Source organism: Calidris pugnax, unplaced genomic scaffold (genome assembly GCF_001431845.1).
Source record: "Calidris pugnax isolate Ruff unplaced genomic scaffold, ASM143184v1 scaffold335, whole genome shotgun sequence".
NCBI classification, from domain to species: domain Eukaryota; kingdom Metazoa; phylum Chordata; class Aves; order Charadriiformes; family Scolopacidae; genus Calidris; species Calidris pugnax.
Window position 1 is genome coordinate 1 of NW_015091148.1, and position 6,853 is coordinate 6,853.

Sequence of the window (6,853 nt, forward strand, 5' to 3'; positions counted from 1 at the left end):
CCAGACAGCTTCAAAACCCCCTCCTACCATTGACAAACTTATCCCCTTCTCCCAATCTCTCCCCAGCCCTGGTCCCTCCACTTAGCTTTTGCTCGACTGGAGGAACGGATCCGTCCTCAACATGAAACTGGTGACCCGCATCAGCTACCCGGTACCTCTTGTAGTAGCTGGGGTCCTCGTCACCATCTGCAAGAAAAACACACAATGCACAAAACACTGCCGGCAACCAGGAAGGTACCTGTCAGCGCCAGCCTCATCCACACATCCCCCTCCTCAGAAGCACTATGGGCTCTCCGCTCACATGCTTCACACAAATGTCAAAATAAGATGCTGCAGTGGTCATCGATGTTCGCACCTAGGAGGTCAAGAGAAATAACATTACTGTTGTGCTGGAGAACACATACCAGGGCAAATTGACCTGTTAAGCCCAGACCCTTATTGCTGTTCCGCCTACCCCTGACTCTACACCCCCGGGCAGGGCAGCTCCATGACAAATGCACCCCTGTGAAACCCAACACCACACAACACGATGGACAATGTGACTCAAACATCAGACAACACTCTCTGCAAGAAGAATGACTTCCAGACCAGAGGAGCCCTCGGGCAAGATGACCTGCAGGGCGCAGCCCTGAGGTCATGAGGCTCTATGGCAAGCCATAAGAGAATCAAATGTGATGACCCGCTAGAAGAAGTGCCTGTCAAAGCAGAGATGACATATACACAAGAAGCCTGGCCTCAAGACCTGGGAATAAAAGGATGCAGGGAAGAAATCCCAGTGCCTGAAAACGGATGGCTCGAGAACAGAGCTGCTCACGCAGCTGGGAACAATGATGCAAAAAGAGGCCTGTGCCGAAATGTCCCAAATGCAGGTCCGATCCACCCTTTAAGACTGTTATGCAAGAAAAGAAGGACCCATTGGGCGCGATGCTGATGAGTGCAGGCGTTCCAGACCCTACAGGGGGTGCCCAGGCCCCAGCCGTGCCTCTTGAGTACAAAGAGCAACGAGGACATCAAGACCTTAAAAACCTCTAAGACACAGAAGACAGAGCACACAAACTACACAAAAGACACCAACTGGAACTGCCTTGCCTGGTACACGATGGCTTTGGGCTGAACAGAAACCCACTGCCTTTATTTGCCCAGAAGGGACTGCTCCGGGACAGCCCCCCACCCCTCTCTGACTTTAAAACCCCTCCCTGCAACTCCCAACCCTGTACCTTCCCTCCCCTGAACAATCTCCAGCGCCAGACCGTCAACTTAGCTTTCAGAGGGCCACGAGTCTGAAGCCATCCTCCACAAGGAAAACCACAATCGGCCAACTGGATCAATCCTGCAGCTGCTATGCTCCTCTTATTAATCTGAAAATAAAAAAATAAAGGGAAAGAATAAACAACCCATTGCATACACAGCAGTGCTGTCAGTGAGCTTCACATGGGTCAACAAGGACCTTTCTGGCAACATCCCCCTCCTCAGATGCGCTGTGTCGTTCTCCTCACCTGCTCCGCATGGATTCCAGATTTGGACTCATCGGCATTCACTCCTTGTGGTGCCTAAAAAAAAAAAACAAGCAACACAAAACCACCATTCAACATGCAAGAAATCTCCAGCCCCAGGCACCTCCTCTTTACTACCTGGTTCACCTCAAACGCTCATCCCATTTCAAAGGCAGCCCCCACAGTGCCTGCAAAACCAAAGAAAAACACTTCAGTGAGCTGCCACATGATGCTTTGCTATTAGATACCAACCCAACCCACAACAGCCTCACCGTCACGAACCGCTCCTCTGTGTGCGGCATCGCCCCTCTGAACCTGGGATGTGGCACCTGCACATACTCCACCAGCAATACAACAGCTGAAAAAGAAGTGATACTTCAGCCCAGCTGTTACCGCTCACCTTGCTCAAGTCAGCCCTGGTGCTCATATCCCATGTCACTTATCAATTCAAAGCTGCAAATAGAAAAATCAAAACCCATGAAGCACTCACGGAGCCACCAGTCCCATCTTCCTTCTAATGCCACGCACCGACCCACCTACTTACAGTGCTCTGCTACATCGCCCTGCACATCTTGTCCCTCTGCATCTGAAACACCACTAAACAAGTCACATGGCCACAGAACAAAAGCTTCATAATTCCAAAGGTCTTGTTCCCATTTACAAGTATCATCTAGAGCCCAACTGCAGCCAGCCATTCAAGAAGCCTCCACAAATCAGAGCCCTGCACAAAGCAGCCATAATATGTTGGAGATGCAATCTGCTTCAATACTGCTGAACAGCCCCTCCTGCATAGCTCTGATCTTCCCCATCAATCATTACTGAAAGAGCGGTCCCCACCACCCCCGATGGCTACTCTATTCGAGATGAATGTACTGCCTTTGCCTCAACAGTCTGGGCAGATCGACGTATTAACCACAGACTCTTACTGCTGTTCCACCTCCCACTGACTCTACACTCCCAGGCAGGGCGTCTCCAAGCCAAACACACACAAGCACAGACCAACATTATACACAACACAACAAATAACACAGCTCAAAGGTGAGAGAAAACTCTCAGCAAGAAGAATGACACCTGCTTAGAAGATGCCACCTGGCAAGAAGACCTGCAGGGCCATGAAGATGTCATGAGGATGTTCTAGGGAAACCCCAGGAGGTGAGTACAATGTAACGGCTCAGGACAAGAAACGACTCTCAAATCTGAGATTATGTATGTGCAGGAAGCTGGGCTTCAAGACTTGAGAACATAAGGATGCGGGGAAGAAGATCCGCTCTCTAGAAATGGACGGCGGTCAGGAACAGTGCCGCAAAGGAGGACCATCCAGAAGCTTTGTGAGTCAAGACTGATCCATGCCTTAAGCTTGTAACCTAAGAAAAGCAGCACCTGATTGCCATTATGCCAATGAGAACAGCCATTTGAGACTCTAGTGATGGCACCTGAGGGGCACGCTGTGGTCCTTAAGCATAAAGGTAACGCTGAGACCTGAGAAAGGTCTAAGACACAGACAGAGCACGCAAAAAACACAGGCTGGAACCACCCTGCCTGGCACATGCTGGCATTGTGCTGAAGAGTAACCCACTTCCTTTACCCGTCTACAAGGGGCTGTTCCTGAACAGCCCTCTTCCCTTCTTTAACTTAAAAAGCCTGTCCTGAAACTGTCAATCTTGGTTCCTCTTCAGTGCCGGTCCCTCAACTTAGCTTTCAGAGAGCCGGGGGTCTGAATTCATCCTTGACAAAAAACACAACAGCTAACTCATTTTCCAGCAGTCTCTTGGTTCCTCTTCATCAAAAAAAAAAAAAAAAAAAGAGAGAAGAAACCACAGCTCCAACAGTGAGCATCATGACTGTAAATGCCAACCTCTTCCATGACACCCTCATTCGGAGAAGCTCCAGAGCATTCCGCTCACCTGCTCCACACCAATCCAAGAATTGGAGGCTGCAGCAACAATTAATTATAGCACCTAAAAAAAACCAGAAACACAAAGTTACCATTCACTGGTGCTGTGCACCTCTTCAATACTTCCTGACTTATCTCAAAGGTAATAAACTATAACACACCAGACCTCATTGACACCTAAACTGAAATACAAAGCCAATATGATTAAGAGTGATGAACCTGCCTCCCTTTCTTGGCCATCCCTCAGTCCCAAAGCTTTAGAAACCCCTTCTCTTCTCCTGAGCTTTCAAGGAAATAAGCCCACTTCTTCCTGACAGCTCCTGTCCTTTATTTGCAGCTCCAAACTCCCTGCATTGGCTGCTCCTTAGCAGCTACTCTTCAGAGCTGTGTCCTGTGCTCTGTAAGCACCTCCCATGTTCTGCTGTTCCATAGACTCTGGTACAGACCCACAAAATAAGTGATGCCCTCACACGACCTACAGGGGGGCTGCCACAACATACAAAAGCTTGAGGGACACCAGCGTACTCCCTGGGCAATTGGGAAAGGTGATGAACTATTTCATACCCTGAAAGACACTATCCCTTACATCCCTGCTGCTTTCTTCAGAAATGCTAAAACTGCACATACAGATGCATACAAGATGCTCGCCCTTACCCCCGCTAGATTATCTCACCGTTTGTCTTTTTAAGAAAAAAATGTTATCGAGCAATTTTCACAGGGCACAACAAGAAAGGGGAAAAAACAAAATTCCACCCTTAATAAAGTCAGGAATGCCAAGAAAATACAGTGCACCTAGAATAAATGAAAGCATACTAATTAACCCTGAACACTCATTAGAAAAATATTTACCTGTGGTGGAAAAAAAAAAGAAAAAAGCTGCATAAAAGTCTATTTTCTGCTATACATATGACTAAACCTTACCTGGTCCTGAAGGTTTTAACTCAGACTTCTCACCCCTGCTCCCACAACTGAGTCCCCCGCAAAGCTGCAGGTCATTGAGGGCTCAGCAGAGCTCTGACTCCAGAGAAGCCCTAGAGCAGAACGAGCTCCCTCCACAGAGGCTGTGGCTTATATACCCCGGGCCCTGCCCGCCGCCCTCCCTACAATCACCTGGGGCAGGGGAAGGCCCAACTCCCCCGAGGGCATAAAGGTGGCCAGAGGAGCTGCAGCTCTTTCTCTCCTGCTGTTCCTTTACAGCCTCTGGAGCTTGAAACAGAGGAGCTAATCCTTACTGGAGATAACAGTACCTGCTCTGTGACTGCAGCTACATCTGTTGTGTCGGTAATGTGACTGGGTAGGTAACAAAATGTAATTTTTCTGGGGTGCAGATAGAAAGAGATGCCATAGTCAGCTACATATATATAGTAGTTTATTAAATATAATGATTGTTATTATCAAATGGTCACCTCAATAATCTCCCTTTGACTGATTTTCTTAACAGAACTAGAATAGTCCCAAAAAACATAGAAATACCAGAAATGTATTGGAAACTGTATGAAGCAGTCTAAGTATCATCTAAGCAGCTGAAATGAAAATAAATTGTAATGGAGAACAAAAAATCCTGGTTAGAGATCTGTCAATAACAATACATGAAAGCTATCTAAGAGGAAGTCTGAACTAATGATAGACATCTTTGGGTTCCCAATTTGAAATGAAGAAATGCTGTAAGACAGAACTGAAATAGACTGCACTGGAGCACACAGGTAGCTCTGAAAAAAAAATCTGACAAAATAAGAGGCTTTGTCAGAGAGATGAGAGAGGTCCCAAAGGGGCCAGAGAGACCAAAGAAGTCTCAAGGATGCAATGACCTCAAAAGAGACTTGAGCAAAGTACACGTTTCTTCAGGGAATGGGGAACTGAATACGGGTGTACCAAACGGATGAGAGGACAAAAAGATCGACCCAGGTAGCAGATACGGACTAAGGAATGGTTCTGATGGGAAAAGAGGAGTGCAAATTGCTCTCTGCAGCTGAAATGGGGTGTAGGTGTCATGAAAGCTCAGCAAAGGTACCGGAGGAGTCAAGGGGGGCGTGAAAGACCAAAGAAGCGACAGAGATAACGATGTGGAACTCTGAAGGGCATTTAAACAAAGCACAGATCTTGTCAGGGCACTGGGGGCAGAACGAAGGCATCCTAAGCAGCAAAGAGTGGTATGGGTGTCCTGAAGAGCACAAAAACCTAAAATCTAAAAGGAGCTAAAGTGCTACAAGAGTGCTGTGGAATATGGGGAAGGACTGGGAAAACATTGCTATAGAGAAAACAGCCATTGTGAGGGAGCAGGGTAAGAAAAGGCTGCTTGGAGACACGGCGAGGGCATCTGGGCAAGCTACAGATCAACAAGAGAGAGGAATCAAATGGACATAGCCTCAATGGCAGAGAAGGATAAAGGAGCTCTGTGTAGCAAAGCAAGATGGGAGGTTCTGACAGAATAAGAGAGAAAGGGAGGCAAAGTGTTACAAGATGCTGTGGAGATCGAGGAAGGTCTCAGGAGGTGGCGTGAGTGTGAGGAGATGGGTTTGGACAGGGGCTGATGGACAAAAGAATCCTTGGGGACAGCGAGGAGGCACTTGAGTGGTCATCTGAGTGGAGTACAGATGGTCTTGTGTGGCTGGGGGCTGAACCCAGGAATCCTAGCTAGCATAAAGGAACAAATGAGTGCTCTGTACCTGGAAGATGGCCCCACTTAATGTGCTACAAAATGGATGCAGAGTGCAGGGAAGTTCTGGGAGTGTGAGGAGATGGGTTTGGACAGGGGCTGATGGACAAAAGAATCCTTGGGGACAGCGAGGAGGCACTTGAGTGGTCATCTGAGTGGAGTACAGATGGTCTTGTGTGGCTGGGGGCTGAACCCAGGAATCCTAGCTAGCATAAAGGAACAAATGAGTGCTCTGTACCTGGAAGATGGCCCCACTTAATGTGCTACAAAATGGATGCAGAGTGCAGGGAAGTTCTGGGAAGGCATTGTGACTGGGAGAAGCAATGTCCTGTGGGAACTGGAGAAACAGAAAAATAGTTGAGACTATGACAATCAAATCCAGAGGGGATCCACACTGAGTAAAGATGTCATTTGAGGACCAGGGAACTAATGGAGCAATGAGCAATGAGCAAACAGTGTGCTCTTGTGGCCAGGAGGGCCAACGGAATCTGGGCTGCATAGGGAAGAGTGTGGCCAGCAGGTCAAGGGAGGTCATTCTGCCCCTCTACTCTGCACTGGTGAGGCCACAACTGGAATACTGCGTCCAGTTCTGGGCTCCCCAGTTCAAGAGGGACAGGGAACTACTGGAAAGACTCCAGTGTAGGGCTACAAAGATGATTCAAGGGACCGGCAGGAGCCCAGTGGGGACGGGGCGGGAGATGGGACCAGCAGGAGGCCAGCGGGGACGGGGACGGAGGGGGGACGGGACCGGCAGAAGCCCGGCAGGCACGTGGTGAGGGGGGAACGGGACCGGCAGGAGCCCCGCGGCGG